The sequence below is a fragment of the Falco naumanni genome, chromosome 3 (genome assembly GCF_017639655.2).
Source record: "Falco naumanni isolate bFalNau1 chromosome 3, bFalNau1.pat, whole genome shotgun sequence".
Lineage (NCBI taxonomy): Eukaryota > Metazoa > Chordata > Aves > Falconiformes > Falconidae > Falco > Falco naumanni.
The window spans coordinates 14,211,648-14,234,428 of NC_054056.1; the positions used below are offsets into that span (position 1 = coordinate 14,211,648).

The 22,781-nt window shown below is 40.3% G+C and overlaps 1 protein-coding gene and 1 long non-coding RNA gene across 7 annotated transcripts in view; one reads left to right on the top strand and one right to left on the bottom strand.

The window, feature by feature from the left end:
• Positions 1-6,456, bottom strand: part of GNB1 (G protein subunit beta 1) — a 45,481-nt gene extending 39,025 nt beyond the window's left edge. For 2 of the 6 annotated variants that reach the window (XM_040588927.1, XM_040588922.1), the window contains exon 1: positions 6,151-6,263. The gene's annotated coding sequence lies outside the window, so the exon portion shown is untranslated. Of the gene's footprint in view, positions 1-5,397; positions 5,584-6,150 lie in introns of those variants that run through there. The other 4 variants (XM_040588929.1, XM_040588928.1, XM_040588924.1 and 1 more) reach the window with 3 other exon arrangements.
• Positions 5,745-22,781, top strand: LOC121085869. Its single transcript, XR_005827222.1, has 4 exons — positions 5,745-5,849; positions 7,357-7,451; positions 9,037-22,391; positions 22,510-22,781. It is a non-coding gene; the product is annotated as an uncharacterized LOC121085869 (long non-coding RNA).

The following is a 22,781-nucleotide window of genomic DNA, read 5'->3' on the forward strand; positions in this document are numbered from 1 at the left end:
ACAGACACGGCACAGGAAAATCAAGTTTTAACTCTTCAGCCTCACAAAATAAAAAAATAACTATAGCTTTTATCTTCATAAGTCTGTGACAAGCGACAAAAATAACCTTTTGTCTTCAAAATTGTTTTCAACAATTCCTAAGTCAAAGAAATTTGGAAAAAATAATTTTTAAACAAGGTCTACCTGAGTATTCAAGCCAGTAAGAAATCTCAGAGATCTTGGTATTAACCTACATATTCTGCTTGTTCACCAGCCAAACAGGGCTCAGACTCATGAGCAAGTTTCCAACATCAGCTGACCCACAAAAGTCATCTCTATGCACCCTTTAGGCTTACATTGAGTTTGAGATATTGGGATTAATTTGGTCCCCCCTGAAAAAGGGCTATGCTTATTTGAATAACCTTGCATTTATCTTAAGAGTGCAGGCACGGATAATTACCACGGAATAGCTGACAGAGGGCAACCATTAATCCAAAGACAGGTCTTCTGAACGTCTGCAACATCTAAAGCATTCCCATTTTAAACATGCTATAGTTATTTGTATTGGATTTCAACAAGGTTTACATCCAGCAACATTTAAACAACTGAAGTATTTGCTTAGTAACTCCTTTCTCAAGCAGTTATTCCTGTGTCTGTCATTCCATGCCCCTCGCCCCAATGACCTAAAATACCAATAACCAGGTCAATGTGTAACATTTACTATGGGATCCTTATTTTCTGGCACTTAAAAATTTTGAGAACCAAACAACTGAGTGTTCAGGCCACTGCTGGAAACCCTGGAGAGAATTTAAAGTTATAATTTCCAAGATTCCCTACAAATTACGCTTCCATGATGTCTCCAAAAATTTTTTTTGGCTTACACATACAAATTACCATGTAGGCATCTAATTACAGCATCCCCAGTAACACTGAGCATAAGATATGCACAGGTAAGATATGCACAGCAGGCCGACACCTTATCTTCACCATTTCCAGATGGCATGCATGAATATTGTTGTGTCATTACTCTCTAGCTGGGTTCAAGAAAGAAGATTCCTGGATGTCTAAAAATATACCGGGCAAGGCAAGCATTGCCCCCTAATAACAATTACACTCAAGGTTCCAACCAGTCTTCCAGACAAACAGAAATATTTTATTATATTTCAAGAGGCTAACACATTGTACCACATCCTGTATCACTAATAAATGGAATGGACATTTAATACAAGTGAATATAGTCTTACGAGCTATTAATTGTGAAGAACACATTTTAGAAGGTCAGCTGTTTAAAAAACAGGCCAAGAACATCTGATCTTTATGTTCCCAAAAATACTTCTAAATGCGTATTTTTGTTCAAAGGCTAACCATCTCCTTTCGCTCTACTGAGAACCCTGCTAGTACTTTAAAAATGCAGTATTCTGCTTCAAAACCTATTTTGGAGTGTCCATATTTTTGTACTGTGGAAGAAAGCCTTCCACAGTAATTTACATTGATTATTTTGGCATCTGAAGTAAAGGTACTGTTCATGGCCAGCTCAGAGCTTTTAAAAACCTCTTAATGTTCTGCTGAACTACTAGTTGGCTCAAGTATCTATGGATTCTGCATACATTTCTGTTTGGTGAAAAACAAATCCATGCACACAAAATCCCCAGCATACTAGACACCCTGTGAAGAAATAATAAATTGAGATACTATGTTAAATAGAAACATAGGGGCTTGGGGGTATTTTTGTTTTTTATCATGACCTTGGCTAATACTAGTTCCAACATTATCAGTGGGGAGAAAAAAAACATTTTGAATGGAATATGTATTCTTTTCATTTTGAGTCTGCACTTCAAGCAATCAAGAGACTCCCTTAATTTTTTCTCCACTTTATCTTCAATCATATGTTTAAGAAACATTCCATTAACATGAGTGAGTTTTCAAGATTATAGATATTTTTCCCCCCAACATAATCAGTAAAATACTAGGGGGGGAGAGGGGGAATAATACCCAAAATAATGTCATGAACATAGGCATTAAAGGCTCCAAAGACAACTCACCTAAGTATAATTCAACCACATGATTGCACGATTTCTCATTCAACTTGCTAGCAACACACTAGCACCAAATGCAATTTTTGAAACAATATGGTATGCCATATGGCTAAAACTGGATATTAAAATTGAGAATATCAATTACCAATCCACTAATGCCGAGAGCCAAAATCCATGGACAGTAAGAATTTAATCCAATTCACTGACTACAACATGAGCTGAGCCCGATGTACATAAGACAAATCTATTGCTGGCTTCACAGAAAGCAAGCAACTTTTTTTTTTTTTTTTTAATCACAATAACTACAAAGCTAGCTAAACCAAACACTTCCTTAACATTCCTAAGTACAGCAATAGGCATCACAAGAATCTGCAGAAGCAAGGCAAGTTTCAGATGAACTGGCATCTTGTTTCACATGGATAGAAACATAAAAACTAAGTAACCAAGAGGAAACAGAGTTGTTTTCCACATGACCAAATTGAAGCCTGCAAAGGACCAGGAAGTTATTACACACTACAGCCAACATCTTGCTTAATTTCAGGAAAAGGCATCCTACAAACGCAAAAGATATATATTTCTACTATAATTAAAGGATCCTGAAAGTAATTGCATTAATTGAAGGAATTTCTTTTTCTATTGTTTTAATTGTTCTAGTTTAAATTTTTTTATAGCTGTATAGACTGTTCATTCTTGGATGATACTAATACTACACAAAATTCTACACGCTTCCTAATTAGACAACACTTTATTGGTTATTTACACAAGAAGAATCCTCATTAAGTATAAAAACAACATTCTCAGATTCCATGAGGTATGGAGATGATTTAAAAACTGTTCTGCTAAGATTTACTATGGAATTCTAACTTACATGTTGCCAAAGCTTTCATGGTAGAATGCTTGCTACGTACTGACTTAGCAGCTGGCAAGGACTAAACAAGGATAAATGCAATTTATCTTACCCAATACAGAATCCCACATCACCCTACTCCTTTCTGATCCTGTACTGAAAGGCCCAAGTAGTAGTACCAAAAAACCTGCACAACTAGTTTCAAGCTCAACAGGACATTACAAGTACCATCAAATGGAATTAACAGTTTATTGGACAAGTATTCTTGATTTAAAAATTGATCTTAACATACCAGATAAGTAAAAGGCATTTAGCTAATTTCAGGTTTGTTTTGGGTTTTTTTTTTTCCCCCCCTTAAAAAAGAACAAACCAACAATGCAAGCCTCAATTGCAAATCAGCTCTTCGGCTTCCTAGCTTCCTTGTGTATGAACTACAGCTGGGCTATTACAATAAACTAACAAAAAATAAACTGATTATACATTAAGCCATAGATAACTAGTACTAAAAAGGTTGATATTACCAAAGGTTTGGAGGTCATTTAAATACAGGAGACATAACAAGCATTTATTATTTTTCATGCTGGGAAGTGTATTATTTTAAGCCTGAGTCCAGTATATCAAATATTAACCAAGCTATTTTGTTTGGGCTACCAAAGTTAGGAAGCTTGGCACTATAGTGAAAGATCACAAAAGTTACAATCTGAAAGTCCATTTTCCTTAAAAGATGCTAAAAAGCACACATAAGAGGCTTTAGAAATGTATAATGTCATTTTAAATACATCACAGACACAGACCTGTTTTAATAGCCCCAAAACCTTTCTTACTCTTTCCCATAGGAATTAGTTACCTAGAGTATGACAATAAATCTGGGTCAAAAGCAGTTTTAATGGGCCTTCGCAAATTGTTAGCATTCTGAAGCAGATGGAAGACTCTCTTGTATTAGAGAAAGATAACTGTCTGCACGGGGTCTGATGATTACCTGGCTAGTAGAGAACCAGCAACAGTACACAGCCCCAGCAGAGCCTTTGCGTACCTGTGGTCTAGGTTTAAAATACTGTTTTTCAGCAACAGGCTTAATAAAAGCCAAGAACATTTTGATGGTATTAAGCAGGCACTGCAAGGTAAAAAAGAAAATCATGTCACCCCTTTATCCAGTAAGAGCCTATGTGAACATTTCAATAAAACTATTTACTCCTCCCACCTAGTTCCTATCTGGAGAAGCTCACAAAAATTAAGAAAAAAACCCCACAGATTTCTTGCAGCAATCTTCCAAATGCTCCTCCTACCCCCACCCCCCCAAAAAAAAGAAGCAAGCAAAAAGAACGAGAAAGTAAATCTAAAATACAATTACGAAATAAGATCTAGTTTGGCAAAGCTGTGGTGAGGAGGAGTTGAAAAATGAGAGCTGCCTTGCTGCAAACGCCATCTTGTCGCAGCTATTGGGCCCAGGCACAGAAAGATCCATTCATTCACAGCAAAAAGAAAATCAAACACACACCCTGGCTAATCTGCAGCCACCAAAACAACTACACTATTATCACCCCTTCTCTTTCTCCTTTCCTAAGGCATGGAAGGAGGAGAAGAAAAAAAAAACCAAAACGAAACAAAACCTTCGATATATATTACATTTAGAGCAAGTTTAGATATTAACATGTTCGTTTCCTCACATGTATTTCACACACACATCAACAGCATTTTGTCTTGATTTACATCCTTGTGTTTAGCGATCAGCTTAAAATATGGGATAAATCTCCCGCGATTAGGTGCGGATGTTTTACAGCAGCAAAACGTTTAATTTTTCAGTCTTAAATCACCTCTCCAAGTTGAGCCAACTATTCTCAAACGCTGTTTCAATAATCACTTAAGGCTTACATTTACAGTCCTTTCCTCCTATTTTCTCCTGTGGAGACAATACATAATAACGTGGCAGCCGGCATCCTAGGAAGAATGCCTTATTTAAAATAACGAGTCCCAAGCAAGACTTTGTTGGAGAATAATGAAATATCACATTCGTTAAAATTTCAGTTCATTTTCAGGAATGATAAATTGATGTCTTACAACAACCTCTATATCATTCTGATTTCCTTCTGGACAAGAATTTTTTTTTAATAGAACGCCTCGTCTCTTTCCTATTTACATACAAGACTTTACACCTCTTCATTTCCTACAAAGCTGTAGATTTAAAAACCCTGCTCCTTCAATATCCTTGGTATGGATAAAAAATAAACACTGAAATGCTTTCAGTAAGAAGCGGGGAAGCGAAACGATATCTTTAAGAGCATTTCCGAGGAGCAAACTCCATTTTTCTATTGTAGCAAACACCCTCCATGATCTTCGTTATCGCTGCTACGGGCACACAGAAACATGCAGCACCGTGATACATGGGGGGACGACAAATACACGGTCTAAATCCCCCCGAGGCTCGGCTTTTGAAGGAAAGAAGCCCCTTCCCCAGCCCCCCCTCCCGGGCACAGGCAGCCGGGGCCAGCCTGCGCGCCCCCCCGCCGGGCCGGGGGCTGCTGGAAGCCGTCTTACCCTGGGCGTCTCACCCCCGTCTCCTCTCAATCAGTTTTCCACCATTACAGCCGGCACCACCATAGCTTTTTCTTGAATCTCTCTCCAAATATCCCCTCTGCCGGCTGGATGGCTCGGGAAACTCGCCTTTTGCGCCTTAACGAGTGCAAAAAAACACCTCAAACCCGTCTAGCAGAGACCACTACGGCGTAATTATAATTAAAAATGGAACCCCGCAAGATCCAAGGTCTCCTCCCTTTTCGCCTTAAAGCCTTCAAGAGAGAATCAGTCCCACCCCCACCTTTCTCTCCTCCTCCTCCAGCTACAAACACACTTCTTTTTTAGGGGAAGCTGGAGCACCGAGGAGGTGGGGAAGCGCGGGGGAGGGGGGCTATTTCCAACCCCGCCATACTAAGAGGTGGACAAACCATCAGCCGCCCTTCCTCCTCTCCGGCGGGGGCCGCGGAGAACGGGTGGGCGAGGCGGCGGGGGCCGGCCCGGGGCCCCGGCGAGGCGAGAGCCGAGGGAGCGGCGGGGGGGGGAGGGGGCCGGGGGAAAGGAGAAGTGCGGCGGCGGGGGAGGGGAGCGGGGCGCAGCCGCGCAGGGGAGGAAGAAGCCGGCGCTGAGGGGGAGCCAGGGCCGCCGGCGGGAAGATGGCCCCGGGGTGGGGCCGGGGGGCTCGGCGAGGCGGGCGGCGGCGGGAAGGCGACGAGGCTTTTGTGCGCTCCCCCCCACCACCCCACCACCCCGCTTTCGCTCCCCTCAGACGGTTACCTGCCCTTCCGGCCGCTGCTCATTAACCGGGCCGGGACGTCCGTCGCCCGCGGCTCCTGCCCGCGTCCCGCCGGCCTGGGGAGGGGAAGGGGGGCGGAGGAGGAGGAGGGGGCGGAGGAGGAGGGGAGCCGCCCGCGCTCTGCCCGGCTGGGTCCCGGGGAGGCGGCCGCGCCGGCCGGGGGAGTCGAGTCGGAAGGAGAGCGCGGCGGGGGAGGGGGGTGTCGCTGGGTCTCGACTCCTCCTCGCACGCCGGGCGCCCGCTCAGCTCCCCGCAGCCATCGGGAAGCGAGAGCCTGGGCGCGGTTAACCTCCCCCCTCCGCCCCGCCCGTGCTGCCCGGCCGGGAAACCCCGGCTCGGCTCGGCTCCACGCCCCGCCGCCGGCCCCCGGCACCGCCCCGCCCTGCCAGGCGGTGCCGCCGACGGCAAGCGCAGGCCCGGCCTCGCCGGAGGCCTCGGCGCCTCGCCCGGAGAAAGGGGGGCGGGGGGGGAACCCGCCAGCGCGGCCGGCGGGGCCACGGTGCGCGCTCCCGGGCCCCCGCCGCGCGCGCACGGGGGGCAACGCCCTTCCAAGTCAGGCGGGCGGGCGGGAAGCGCGACTGCCCGTCCCCCGCCCATGGCGGGCTGGGTCGGCCCCGCTCCCGCCGCTTCCTCCCCCAGCGCGAACAAAGGCCGGGGGAGGAGGCGAGGGGGAGGGGAGGTGGGCTCGCTCCTGCCCCGCCGCGCCCAGGCCGCAAACAAGCGTGTAAGAGCCTGGCCGCGAACAAAAGAAAAACAGGCCCGGAAACAGCCCCACAAACGACGTTATGTATGTAGAGTCGCCCCGAGAGAGCAGGGCCCCGAGGAGAGGCCGGCGCCCCTTCAGCGGCGTAAGGCAGTGCTGAGGTAGGCGCCTCGGGCTGCTGAGCACCAAGAGAGGGGCACAGGTCTTCAAATGCCACTTCCAAGAATGCTGGCGAGCAGCAAACACCTTTGTCTCACCATCTTTCCCTCAGGAACTCGACAGCGAGCGGCAACTCAGTATCCTCAGAACTTCTTTTTTCTAATGTCGCTTATAAGGGTACTAGCACGGCCAAAGTTTCCAGAGCCGCCTTTTCATATTCTTCTCACAGCATGAGTGTCCATTGCTGCTCAGGAAGGCACTGCAGGCAAGGGCAAATCAAAGAAAAGATTAGGGAACATAAAACCATGCCATTTCTGTTTTACAGACTGGGCCTCAAGTAAGCCAGGCAGGATAGATGTTCCAGGATGGAATCAGTTCACACCAGCACTCACACACTAAAACATTGTTACTTAATAACAAGTAAGTATACATAAAATATTGTATCACTTCGTGTTCTACCATTAGGTCTAAATCTGGGAGGGGTGGGGGAGTGTTCCCATATTTGTTTATACTTTTCTAAGAGGTGAAATTACCTTGCTACCCAACTAGGGTTACAATAAAAGGTAAAAAAAAAAAACAAAACACAGCATCATAGCAAATTTTGAATTAAAAAACCTATCCAGAAAGAACATGTAAAAATAAAAAAAACCCTCACAACCAAAAAAAAAGGTTAGGGAGAACAGTAGTTTTGCAAATTCTCCCCTTCGTAGTTGCTTGCTTCTCCAGAATTTAAAACAAACTGTTACTACCGCCATGCTTTCTGGGAAGGTAGGTGTGGTTACCTCTAATTAGTAAGAGAAAGAATAGGTTTGCCAATTAAATTGTAGGAAAGTGGGTTGGCTATTATTCAGGTTGTCTGTTACTAACAGCTATTAGATCCTGGTGCGGTTAAGTCTTTGTTTTATAATAACCAAATGCTTGTTTTTAAATAGCCTGTATGCTGTGCTAAAGCTTTAATTTTTGCCCTGAGATTCACAAGTAACAAAATAAGAAATTTACTGAACTCAGAATAAAGGATTTTTGATATATAGTCCCAAATTGCTTATATTCTGCTCAGTAACCGTGTGGAAATAATTCCTGTTCCACCCCGAAAGAAATACGCATGCATGTGCATTGTGGACAGGAGCTGACCCATTAAAATCTGTGGAGCCACTTGTATGCAGATGAGGATGTATGTTGATGTTCTTGAGGCTGGGGCTGGACATTCATCTAGCATTCCCATCTGCAATATACCAATTAATGTAAGTGCTTAAGAAACACCACAAGTTTATTAGAAATTTGTAAAGTTTTCTAGAGATTTCAGTATCAGTTATACACATTATTGCAATATTTAAGTCAAGAAGTCTCAGGGAGATTTATAGTAGATAAGTTTCACGATTTTGCATATGTGTATGTGCTAGGGATTGCTTTTATGCATAGCAGACATTAAAATGCCCTTTTGGGGATACACCACCATTTGTGTAGAAAAGAATGGCCTACATCGTGAGGGGGAAAAAAGTATGATACATAAAGGATTAAAAAAAAATGATTTGCTAAGAAAAATTCATAAGTCCTATGAGACTTTGTGGAAAATTTTCAGCTAACACTGGATCATACAGAAGAAATCTGTGTAATGAACAAAAATAATGTTCTGATGTTCATAATGAATAGTAAATCACATTTTGTTTCTTCAAGAGATTAGTGGCATTGAGATTTTGCTACCAGACTAGAAGAATTGTTGTGTGAATTAGCTGTGTCATAATAAACTAATGCATGCTTCTTTCCCATTGCACATGCCTTATCATACAAATACTTACTGCTGTTCTTCCTTATAATCCTCTTTCATGCTTTTAGTAATGGGATAATTATAGTACCTAAACATTTTGTCTTGGTTTGGTGGTTTGTTTTTTTTAAATGAAATACATGTTCAGATCTTATCTTCTCCTAGGAATCTCTAATTTTTCTTGCATTCTGATTTTGATGCTTTCTCTCTTCTATGAGAACTGAAGGGAATTTCTGTCCACAGGTCTGTGCTCTGCCATGTCTTTAATTCCATGGAATTTGGGTAAGGAAATCAAACTGGCCGAATGTGTTCAAACATGCTGAATATAACCACATATACACATAACTAATGCACTCACCACACCCGTTCTTTTGTAAAAATACAAGTGTTACAGTAGTTCCTGTTTCTGATCCAGTGATGTAATTGTATCTTATTTTCCACTGAAAAATTTGATTGATACATAGTTATACTACTAGCATGAAGAGGGATTACAAAGATTGGAAGTGGTTGTTTAACAGAGCAGAGGGTTGGTTTCGGCTGGGGTGGGTGGGGTGGTTTTGTTTTGTAAATCTCAAATGGGCAAATCAGTTTTGCTGCATTTTAAAATCTGCCAGAGGAATCACACATTACTGTGTGCAACACAATGTTTAATTCTGATGCCTTCATATAGTCCTGTACTATATATGCATTATCTTTATTTTTAAAATTTCTTTTTGATTTTTAATCTTTTTTTTTTGTATGTGCATAAAGATACATACAGAAACTGTCCTAGATTGTAGCATTCAGTGGAGGAGTGTGCAGATCACCAGAAATAAGTGGACTTACTCAATGTATGAGTTTATGATTCTATACATTACAAAAATATTGGTTGTAACTGAAAATATAACTAAAATATCTGCTAATACCTGAAGTTGTAATATATATAATTAACAAAACCAAATCTTTATTGGTCCCCTTCAAAGTACCTAGTATAGGCGAAACAAATTAAAATATCTGAAATAGACGGGAAATGTAACTCTCACGGTTTCACAAAACAGTGAAACATCTAAGGTGCAGCTTCCACATATGCTAGGACTAGGTCAACTGAAGCCAAAATAGAAGTTTTTTTTCTGAAGCTTGGTTTAGATATAAAGAAAACCTCTCCTGTAATCAGGTTGCTCCATAGTTCTCAGTTGCAAAATTTCTTGTACCTTTTTCTCAATCAGCTGATATTAACCCCTTTATAGAGTGCATACTGAATTAGATGAACCTTTAGGCAGTTTCACTGGTTTGTGTGTTTGTTCAGCTGTTTCAAACATGATGATAAAACTACCCGGACTTTGTCATACCTGGTGTGCTGCTAGAACACCTGTTTTTGCAGGCTCTTCTGCCATTCAAAACCCTCATGTTACAACACAGCTATAGCACACTGGTGGCGAGACTGAAATAACATTGTTTCAAGCCTTTTGTGGAATACAAAGGAATTGGTTGTTAAAATGAAAAAATGGCTGTCTCTGTATTGCTGATGGTGAAGAATTATGCCACACATAGTTTTATACTTTTACCAACTCCTGATTAATAGGGCATCTGCTTAAACAGAGCCAATGATTGCATACATGTGAAAAATTGCTTTGTAGCTCTCAGCCTCCAGGCTCTGCTTTTGCTCTTGCGTGTGTGTGGCTGCCATCAACAGGTAAAAATGAAGGCTACTGAGAGGCTTTAGAATATTTGTGAAATACAGACTTAGGAATCTTAAGAACAAAAAATGCCATTTTTCTTCCCTCATCTGCAAAGGTCTTGCACTGTGTGAGAGAGGGGGAGTACTTCCAGGGAGTGGGAGTACTGGAATGTTTCCTACATCCTGGTCTTACAGCCACGTGTGGCCTATTCAAACATCCCCGCCTATTCAAAGGCAATAACCCTCAGTCGAACATGTGGACTAGACAGGTTAGGTTAATGAACTGCTTCAGGAATCCCAACTACATTTTCTGTCAGATACATGGCTGTATCTTTAACCATAAGCCAATTAAAAATGCAGACCTGGAGGGTGCAGTTGAATTTTTGAGTCTAGTAGATAATATGACAAGTAGCCATGCCATGTGATATTCCTTGAAAGCTGTGGAAACTTCACCTTAAGATTAGTTTGTTTGTTTTTTCCCTTTGCTAATCCACTTGTAAGGCAATTTGCCTCTCAAAGCCTTATTGCATTGTTTAGAAACAGTGACATTCACTCATTTAATGATGCTGTAATGCATACTGCAGTAATTCTGGAGGCATTCATATCAGGTCTTTGTAAGCATAATGGTTAAAAATGCAACAGCTGCTTTTCTTAGGCTGCAGGAGCAGGAAGTCTTGTTCAAAAGCAACAAGACATAAGGACAGATACTGCATTGTCCTGAGAGGAGGTGTTCTTTTTCAACAAGAGCAGCAAGGATCTAACTAGGTCCCCAATGTATTAATGAGTACGGGTTTTATTTGCAAGTGAAGTTGCCATTGCATGTTGTTTAGAAATATGCTATATTCATGTTTCATGGAATGTTTTGTCAGGATTTTTGTAATTTCTTAGAAAGTAATTAATTTTTGCATACAAAAATAGCATTTCTATAATCAAAATTTACATACTGTTATTTGAGTAAATATACTGCGTGATTCTTATAACAATTGAAGATGCTCCTTTAAAGAGTAACTACCACCACACAGCTATGTTATGCTTTCTAAAGGAAGGGTGGAAAATCAGCACTTCTCAAAATTGCATAGCTCCTCACATGGTATAAAAATACTACAGAATTAATAAACAGTTATGTTTTGCCTACATATCTGTGACTTCTCAGGTGAGCATTTCTGATGGACTTACCCAAAACAGTAAGTTAAAGCACCACCTCATATTCCAGAATCACACCAGCACTATTTCCCATTCCAGAATATTTTGTCTGCCTTTGTATCCTTTGATTGTTATAGTGTGCATTCCATTAAAACTGCAGAGATTCATAGAGATGTCCATGTGGTTCTGACCTTAAGTTCTTGCTCCATTTGGTCCCAAACGCAATGCAGAGCCCTTGTTCCTCCTGCCTTTCCACCCAAATTAAATGAAGCTTATACAATGTTTCAATTTCAGCTATGCTTCAGTCCCAAGTCTATTTAGAGGATCAGGGTTTTTTTGTTGTGGGTTGGGTTTTGGTTTTTTTCTTAAAAAAAAAAAAAACCAACCCTGATTCAGAACTGTTCCAACCTGCTGTTATTTGCCAGTTCTTCAACAATTGAAAGAAAATCATGGCTGCTGCTTTCTGAGAAAGGACCCAGGTAGCAAAGTATCAAGAACGTTCATTAGAGAAAATAAATAAGTAAAAGCATACTGAATAGAAATACTCAGTGAGGCCAAGCAGAGCAAAAAGGAGGGGTAACTCAGTTTCCTTAGTTACATTCTACATTCTTACAGTTTCTTTCAGTTTGCCTATTACAATGGAACAAAAGAGTTATTTTAAATGAATTCTGATAACTAAAGTATAAAATTAGAGAAACTGTTTTAGTCTGAAGAGAATATAATTGACAAGATTTTGAGGTAGAAGGAGCTAGTTTTGAGAGTCTTCATTTAATTTAGGACAAAAAGGCAGGAATATCCATATACCTGAGTTTTCTGACTAATACAGTCTTGGAAGATGATACTGAACTTCTTATGGTATGGATTAGAGTGGCTTATCTCTGAAATGGATCAAGAACAGTCGATTCAGAATTGCTGAGAGACTTTGCAAGTTGTTTCAAAATCCTTTGAAAAAAATTCCATTGTTGTGTGTAAGCAAAGTAGAAGAGAGTTGTGAAGGCCCACAGCTTTCCTATAGATTTCATTCTGTTGCATTGATGTACGTATATGTTACTGTGAGTGTCGTAAGCACATCTGTTACATAACTATCTTTGAATATCTCATTCTTGACGGAGGCAGAATAAACTACATGGGAACAGTATACACTGGTCTACATATGTCCTAAAGGGCATTATATGTAGTCTTGTTTTCTCATAAAGTCTGGCTGAGGTAGTTTTATTTCCAGGGGAAAACCTCATTCCTATTGCCTTGTGCTCCATTTTTAAATCAATGCTCATAAGCATCTCTGACTTAATCATAAAAACAATCATAAAAATTTGTTGCCTAGTTCCTGAGTGTGATTGTTATGTTTAGCATACCTTGAAGCACTTTCCAAAGCCAAAAAAATATCACTACTGTCGTCTTAGACATAGGAAATTGATGCATAATGATGTGAAATTACTTAGCCACTACCACCGAGCAGTTTATGGAAAGAAGCAAGATGAAGTGTTAGGGTTGCTTGAACCTGGACCTAATATTCCTTGCAGTCAGTGCCATAATTTTATACTGTGATACAATCATATAGTGCAATACGAATATGTAATTTTGTAATCTATATGGTCATCTGCCAACCTTGAAGTATATGGATGTCTTAACATTGGTCCAAGCCTGTTTGTACACTTAAGAACCACTTTATCTGTTTTTTTTTCCTTCTATTTATAGAAACCCATATTGAGAGCGCCAGAAAAATAGGGTTTTGGTGCTCTTTTCCTACAATCAGAATTGTGTCCGAGCTCTTTTCCATGTGCTGGGGATTGTACAAGGTTTTGTTCTGGTTTTGCTTCATATTCAGGTGTGTATTACTAGTTTGCTTTTTTCACTCTACCTTTAAACTTGGCAAGCTGTAGCTTGGCTTTTTAAATTCCTTTGGTACTCCTGACAAAGAGGCTGCCCTACCTGGGCCAATGGTTATTTTTTCAACACGATCAAGTCCCTTAGTGAAATGGAACAAGCATAGCTGGCTTTGCAGTGGCTTGAATCACAGAAAACATTGCTAGAAACAAGGGATAATATAAAATAAGGTATGAACATCTTTTTCAAAATCTCATCTCCTGTATGGAGTGTAGGTCATTCAGAGCTGGGGTAGAAATGAAGGAGTAAGTGCACAAATATTTAGAAGCAAGTAAATGGAAATATGTTTTCCTGTATGGACACCCATCCTGCAGCTATAATAGCAACAAAGGGCATTGTTCCAATAATCTTAGAAATCAGATTCTATGGGGGTGTGTGTGGGTGTGTGTGTGTACACATATACACACATCCAGCTACACACTTCTATATCTTCCTTGAAGTAATCAATCTTTTAAGTAACATTTCCATTACATGAGTACTGCTTAAGCAGTTTGAGGAAAAGCTTAAAGCCAAATATTTCCCATTTAAACGGACTTTCCTCAAGGGGATCATTGTCTTATTGGGCAACTAACAGAAAAACAACTAGTACCTTGGAGATGCTGAGAATTTAGAATCCACATTGAGAATTCAGCCTAGCTACTTGACTTTCCATGATGTCAGACTCATCAGACCTGCAGTATATTTCGCCTGCGAGAAGTACCTCCATATACAAGAAAGAATTTGCTTACCTAGCTATGTGTCAGATTCCCACAGAACATTCTTCCATTCTTTACAAAGCAGTTTTGGAAAGTGGGCACAGGTGTGTGTCCTAATGAAGCTCCTACCAAACATTGGTGTTACTGATGAGAGCACTGTTCTTTCAAAGAGCCTTACCTTATTTTATTGCTGCAGTTGAAGGAGAGCTTTGATTCCACAATCCAGAAGACAAAAACTGCATTCATAAAGCAAAAATATTTGGAGTCAGGGGACTTTTACTACTGTCCTTGGAGAATGTATGTTTAGTCAAACAAAGCCTGTTTGTGATACAGGAAAGGGATAAGGCATGCTTAGAATGTTAAATAGTCATTAATTTCATCAGAATATATAATATAATGAGTTGATTAAATAATGGTTATATCCTGTACTTCAAAAGTATCTATTTATTTGGGACAGTGTACTGGGACTGAGCAAAATACAATGATGAAAGACAGTCTGAAAAACAGGTAGACTTCTGTCATCCATATTAAGAAAATCGGCAGCTGAATTCAGCCCAATCACTCTGTTCCTGCAGTGGAAGAGAACTCAAAAGAACAAAAAAATGCATGCTAATCTTATTATCTCAGAAGCAGCTCCAGAAAAATCAGTGTGAATGTTATATAAGGTGTGTAGGGGTTATTCATAGACTGTATGACAATGGAGGCTGTTGCTTAAGCGGCCCTAAGAGCTTTCCAGACTGAAGATACAAAATGGTTAAATGACATGACTGGGCACGAAGTTGTGAGAGAAGCAGTGAGAGTCACTGGTCATCAGGTCCCGAGTTGCGTGGGTTTGGTTATGTGTACTCCCTGCTGTGCTGGTCTTGGACAGGAAAGCACTGTGCAGAAAACCTAGAAGAGAAAATTGGTTCTAATGGTACATTAAACCACAACCTGAGCAGGCCAAACAATACAATGATTCCGAGAAAGACCTGCATATTGCTTTTCCTTATTCACCAGAGCAGAAGGAATTAGTATGAGAAATTAATGAAGATCATGCGAGGAGCAGAAGGGATGAAATTTCTTTACAGAATTGAGTTGCAAAAACCCAAGCAGAATCAAAGTGGGAGTATTCAGGACCCCTGTCTACCTTGCTGTTCAGTTGCTAAGGATGAAAGAACTTGCACAGGTCTACACTTCTCATTCAAAGGACATGAATTTTCAAATATACAAGATGATGGGGTGAGTCTTCTAATTTACAGAAAGAGAACTTGCAAGCTCCGGGTTTCTGTTACAGTAAACATCCCAAATCTCAAACCACTTGTCAGCAAAGATACCAATTCTGCAAAACCTTTTCTTGTGAGCACCTGTTAGAAAAAAATGTGCTTACAAAATTCATGTTTCCAAGCAACAAAACAAAACATACATGAAGTGAAACAGCTCGTAAGCCACTACCCAAGGGAACTGATAGAGACAGTCACCTATAGTACTAGATTTTCAGAGGCTGAGCAGTACGATTCCAAGAGTTCTGAGATTTATGTTACATGAACACATGATATGCAGGAGTTTTACCCCCTCGTAACAGCCAGAATTTCATTGTGCATGCTTGAATGCTTAAGTTGGTTATAAAAAAAAAAAGAAAGAAAAAACATGAGCAAATACTGTCATGAACAGAGAGGTAAGCATACACTCCAGCCTTACTTCCAATGAGCTGGGCAGCTTCAATTACTCAGCACTGGATAAAGAGGAACATACATAGTTTCTTACATCTTTATTTAAAAGATTTATAAAGCCATAATGTAACTTTTTCATTTCATTCCATCTTTTCCCCCAATATCCACAGATTGGCTTGATACAAAACTCTGTGTTGAAATTATTTTGGTTTTTTAGGTGCTGGCTTGTATTTCTTAGGGAAATAACTCCCATGGGCAACACTGAAAATAAGATGTGGGCTGTACAGGTTTTTTATATGAAGTAAAGACTTTTCAGTCCTGTGTGTTTCAAATACCGTATCTTAGCATCTCCTTGGTGCTAACTATTGTTTATGAATGTTGTCATTTACTTTAAAGGAAATCTAACTTCTGTTTTCTTCTTATCCATGCTTCCACTATCTATATAACTCTTCAGCTCCCTCCAGGGGTGTCAATACATGGTTTGCTGTCTTGGTTATCTCTTTTAAAGAAAAATCCACTTGCAGTTTATCCTGCCTGCAGAACAGTCTTGTTGCTAGTTGCCCCATATAGCACAAAACAAATGGGTTATGGCTTCTTCAAGAAGATGGGCTTGAAATTCCAGAGTGGGACTCTAATCTTTTCAGATTTATTCTTGGCTTGGCTGTGGAGGCTGATTTTGAATGAATTATTTAGCTCCTTTCCTTTATATGTACCAATGGGGAATGGACATAGCAATGCACAATAGTAGTATTGCAAGACTTAATCCAGCAATGCTTTCAAAGTACTTTGAGATACTTGGATTGGAAAAAAATGAAGAAATTGTAACTATTGTTGCTGCTGTTACTGAATTCAGTGTTTCTCAGCTCTGGAAATAGGATTCAAAAATTCATTGGCAGGGATACGGGATGAGAAAAGTTACAATCCTTCTCCTGTATTTTGCAATATTTGCATGTGGAAATATCTGTGTGTGTTTGAGCCAGTAGGAAGTTTCTCTCTTGGGAAGAATTAACGCTTTAGTAAATAAACAGCAAGCAAAACTGAGTTTTTATACAAAGACAATTACACGTAATGGAAAAAAAATAAGCCCCTCTACATGTATATTTTTGCTTAGTCAAGCCAAAATATTTATTGAAAAAATAATTTTGATGGGAAATATTTTGATAAACCTTAAAACACAAACAGATTTGGACTAAGTCGTTCTAAAGGGTCAAGGAACACATTCAAAAAATAGATAATCAAAGTAACATAAGCTACCCATTTTCCTCAATGGTAACAGGTCTCCATGAACACACACAAAACTAGGAAGAAAACCCACAAAAACCCCGGTATTGTCCAAAAGCCTTTAACTTTTAATTAACTGAACAAACTATTTTCAGAACTGATAATAAACTATTCATAGGTGATTATTGCATTATGAGTTTTGATACTTCATTAAAGAAATTTTTACTTGAGAACTGTAACAGCTGGAAACTAGGTTTTAAATTATAATGTGAGCAACATGCTGGCAAATTTCTTACCTACAAAAGCTCAGTAACAGAGCTGCAACATTGCCCATGTGTGTTTAGGCTGAGTTATGCTGTTATATTACTGATGTGTATTATGCTAATCCAATAAAACATAAAGACCATTGTATCTTTTCTGACTTCTACCACACTGGTACCAGTAGAGATTTGCATTGGTAATATAACAGCAGCAGAACAATCTAGAGAATTGTTGATGCGTCCTATTTTGAGGTTATGGATCCTAGCCTGCAAGTAAGTAAAATTACCCACTAACTCCAGTGACTCCTGAAAGCTTTAGAACATCCTAGAAAAGATTCAGCATTATGAAGGAAGACATATCAATATGCTACTCACCACTTAAATACGAAAAACCTTTATGACAGTTTCAAATATGTGAGCTTACTGCAGTATTTTGAACATCTTAGATTACTGGATAGTACTTTAAAGAATAGTTTTGTTTCCTTCAAATAGAATATTTCCAAAAAGTAATCAAATAGTTTCATTTCTCCATGTTCCTACCTTTTTTTAAATTTTTTCAGTCCTATGGATTGTAGGCTGCCATCATAACGTACCTACAGATAATTTAGCTTGCAATGGATTTAAAAAGAACATGTTAGAGGAGAAACAGACCTTGAAAAACAAGTCCTATTAGTAACACCTTTATAGTATTAGAAATGCAAGAAGTGAATGTACTTTTAAATGTAAGCTTCTGTTTTGAGTTTCCTTTAGTTTTATGATCAGATTAGTCAATTTTTGCATCTCCCCATAGTTCTGTATTGGGGTTTAAATCCTCACAACTGATGTAATACAAGTAAAGATGAATGACATTTTCAGTACTTCTAATAAAACCTCTTTCCACTGCCAAAATTAACATTGGCGTCAAAGAGAAAAGCACTACTATGTGGTTTACTAATATGCACTAGTCAGCAGATAGGAGTCTAGGTACAGCATCACCCTTCAGCATTTCTTATTGACAGTACTCCTGTTTATTGATCTCTTACTCTAAGCACCCGAATGTAACCAAAACTCAGTGGTTCTTTTTGTATTCTTTTTTCTTGTATGAACAAGCGGGTGACATGGTATGGATTTTAAACACTCACTGCTTCCCAAAGCAAGCAATTGCATTTGGCACTGAGGTGACCCCCCTTTTTATGCTTTCACGTTTTGACTTTCTGCCAGCCTTGGGGTAGGCTGCCTGTTAGTAACACATGTCTCATAAGAAAGCTGTCAATTATTATTCAAAAGCAGTGCTCTGCTCTGTCTATGGATTGCATTAGTTTATTTTCAACAATGTGCTTGCTCAGCCTGTGCTACAGCTAAAACCAGATCTCTGTACTTATTTCTGCCACCATACGTATAGCCATCAGAGAAGCGAGAAGAGATCTTGGGAACACAAAGATTCAGTCCAGGGGAACTGAAAGAGCTATAGCTCTCCGCCTGTCCTCTTCCTAGTACAACTACTCAAAATAGCCTGCATTGTGGATCACAAGAGTGATTAGCTGTGCAGGCCTCTCTCTCCCTGTTGTATTGCAGCTGTACGGGTGCCTATTCTAGCTACACTGGTGAAAGGTACTGAAGCAGGTGCTGCTACTGTTCTTTTCCCTAGTATAGCATGTTCTGTTCTGGAGATAGGTTGGTGATGGAATAAACTATGCTTGGTAGAGCTTAGTCATACGTGCTCTGCAAATACAGCATGCTGGTTTTGTTATACCAAGAGAGCATTCTTGCAGGGAATGGATATGCCATACACTAAAGCATTAGTAGCATAGCCACACATCCCAGAGATAGCTCAACAGGCAAATATCAGAACTGAAAGCATCATAAGCTATGTCAGTGTATTGCCACACCTCAATTTAGCCCTGGTGTACAGTGCTTCGCTACCCTGGCTGTATTGGTTCTGTGATCCTAGCAAGGATCTTTGCATGTATACATGTATACCACAGAGTAGTGCCAGTTTCTACAGACCTAGCTCAGAGGTCTTTAACATTGTGTCACTCTTAAAACATCGTCATTTTCCTAGCATATTTAACATGCAAACTACATTATAACTAGGCTCTGGAAGTGCGGGTTTTTTGACGTATTTCAGCTTGAGGCTCAAACTGGACAAGTGGGCAGACTGGCCCTCAGCCTAGAGCCTAGCAAATTGTTTTTAAGGGACACTGAAGCCTAGACAAAAATCTAGGAAGTTAAATTAGCCTATTAAAATTAGTGATAGCTTAGGTGTTGACTTGCTCCAGACTTGGTTTTCCACAGTCTTTCTTACTCTGAAATTGTTGCAGATTTACACTATGGCTAAATTTCTCACTGTCATCAATAAGGGTCTTGCCTAATTTGCTGTGGAAATGGGATTGCATGTCAGTAAGAGATACCTTTATCACCCATTTTGATCACATTTGCTTTAGGGACTAGGTGCAGCTTTGTGTGCAGTTACAAAATGCAGCTCAACAGTTCAGGATATTTTAGGGATTAAGTCTCATCATTAAGAACCACTGTCTTCTGTGCTGCCTGTCTTGAACACTTCAGCTGAAGGAATTGGTTATCAACACAAACTGCTCTACAGTCTTAAGGGTTTTCACTCTGTGCAGGCAAGGCTTAAATATGTTCCCTGCTATTCTGCATATAAAGAGGTGGAGGAAGGAAATCTGGAGAGGAAGCTGAACTTCCTGTGCCAGAGATTTCATACTGGAACCTTCCCTGAATTCAAGACAATGTAGCAACAGTTTAAGATATGAATCACTAGAACTGCAGACATACACAGGATTTGAAGAAAGACCCTTCTGCATGCAGACCTGTGATTTAGGGATTCATGTGTTTCTGGAAATTCATAAAGAACAAGCTGGCTAATTTTTAGACCTAGCGGTTGCCTCTTTCACCCCCCACCCCATCTCCAAGCTGATAATAAACTCCCTCTTTTTTTTGGTTTCATTTCTCCGAATGTTGTTTCGGAGTTGTGAAGCAGCCAGTTTGGGCATCTGGGTTAACCACGGGTAAGTGACTGCACAAAGTGACACACAAAAGAAACACACACCGAATGGCCATCTAAAAGGACAAGGTCTAAGCAGGCAAACAGGGGAGGTGAGAAGGAAGAAGGGCTGTATCTAATGGAACTATCAACTGATTAGACACACACAAACACTTGCAGTTTTATGTTTTACAATTACAAACGGATTAAGAAGTCGCCAAACTAATCCCACAGATGCTCAAATTATCCTTATTCTGATTCTTTTCCCATTGTTTAATTATGTTAGCGTGTGTTACCTAGCATCTTGCACATCAATTAAAGGATTAAATCTTAGAGATTTGGGGGTATAAGTTTTGTACCTAAAATAGTGGGATGTGTTAGCAAATAAAGAGGTAGGAATTGATCTTTCTTTATTATTATTCTTATAGCATAGTACTGAGCAGAGGGTTTACAGTATCACTAGCTACAATTCACATCAGAAAACAAAGACAAGTATTTTTTGTCAATAACTGATCATTTTGATTGAAACCTGTAGCAGCAAGGGCATGCTATGATGAAATACTTTTTTTTGTTGGTGACAATGAGATAAACTAGATAAAGCAAAGGAAATATCTCTTCCTTTTCTGGCCTGGAAGACCATTATTCCTTATGTTCTTTTTTTAATCCAGGCAGTTTCCTGTATTTCTAAAGCATGATCTCCCACAGGAGGGGTCTTTATATAGCATCTTCTACCCAAAAGCACCATGCAAAGCAGTAGGAAGATTGCATTTCTTTTTCCTGCTTTCAAGCAGTTTATCCGTTTCTGATTAAGCAGTTCATGCAGATGCATCTCCTCTCTCTCCTCTGCTCTTTGTCTGATTTCATCTTGCCAATTTTCTTACCGTTGGGACACAAATCAGCAGCATACTGAGCTGACCGCTGTAATCACAAGCTTGTGTTGAACTCTCACTGTATGAGATGATGCAATGTCAGTCTGAGTAGTGCAATAAAAACCATTGCATAGGTAGCATCAGCAAAGCTTACAGCCTGCCAGCACAGTATGAGGAGGTAAACAGAGTGATCAGGTATCCGGCTTACATGATATTTCCCATGGTCTGCTTTATGCAACTGTTTATTCTAGGCTCACATTCAGTAGAAATACACTAAATATCACACTTAAATTCAGGTGAAATTCATTAATGATTTAGACAAGCTGGACAAAGGATGAGATGAAATATTTTGATGATTAAGGAATTGAAGTATCTGACATAAAGAGAGGATGAGCAAGCTGGGATTCTATGGCCTCAAGGAGAGATGGTTGAGGAGGGAGCTTATCAATGCATAGAAATACCTGATGGAAGGGCATAAAGATGACAGAGGCAGACTTTTCTCAATGGGCACCAGCTGACAGGGTGAGAAGCAGTGGGTACAACCTGAAATGCAGGAAACTCCACTTCAACATTCAAAAAAATTACTTCTACTCTAAGGGTGGTCAGACACTAGAGCAGGCTGCCTAGAGAGGCAGTGGCACCTCCACGCTTGGAGAGTTCAAAGCCAGGGTGGACAGGGCCGTGAGCAAGAGGGTGGTGTCCAAAGGTCCCTTCCAGCCTCTGTGACTCTATAATTGTTCACCAATGGAAAATGCAGGGGAAGACGTTGGAAGTGATATGTTGTATAGATGCCCAGGATATCCGTGGTAGAGCTGGAGCCTGTCACGCTCCAGGATGTTTCTTGATTGAAAGATAGCCCTACCCATTATCAAAGAATTTTTCTGTAGTATTAAAGTGAAACATAACGGAACTTTTTTTTTTACTTCCCACATGGCCCAAGTCAGTTGAATTCCAGTGTTTTACAGCAGATATGGGGGGCGTTCTATCAAGATGGAAAAATAAAGAAGTCTACTCTATATATGCAATTTTAAAGTAAGAAAGAAAATCGTGTAACAGTTTTTCCTCCAAATAATCTCACAAAATTTAATTGACTTCATAGGTGTTGACTTCCAGCACCATGTATGAAAAATGGACATTCACATAGGCCACTTAGGCTCCTTGTGCCATCTTGTGGAAGAAGGCAATCTAGCCAGCGTGACAGATGTGAAGACAAGTTCTCCAAACACACGTGGTTTGTTTATTTTTATGGCCTTCTGGTTAGCTAGCTAATCACAATTAAATTGCCTTTAAAAAGAGCTGAAGTGACCCTATGTGCAGTGCAGAACAGCTTCTTTCTATCTTCTTCACAGAAGACTGGTGTGTCTCTGACAACTGCCTTTTGACAAGGGATGCAGCCACTTGGCAAATGTTGTTTGGGGGTAAAAAGGCTGGCATGTCTTGCCCCACGGAGCTGAACAAAGCTGCTTGCCTAGTCTGATCTGGAAAGTGTGGAGAGGATGGAAGGCAGACTACAGAGACTTCTGAACTAGACCAAAAGACTATAGATTACAGATCAAAGACTGAGTCTCAGCAAGAGAGAAATCAAAGTTATAAAATTTAAATGCTTGTACAAACTGACAAA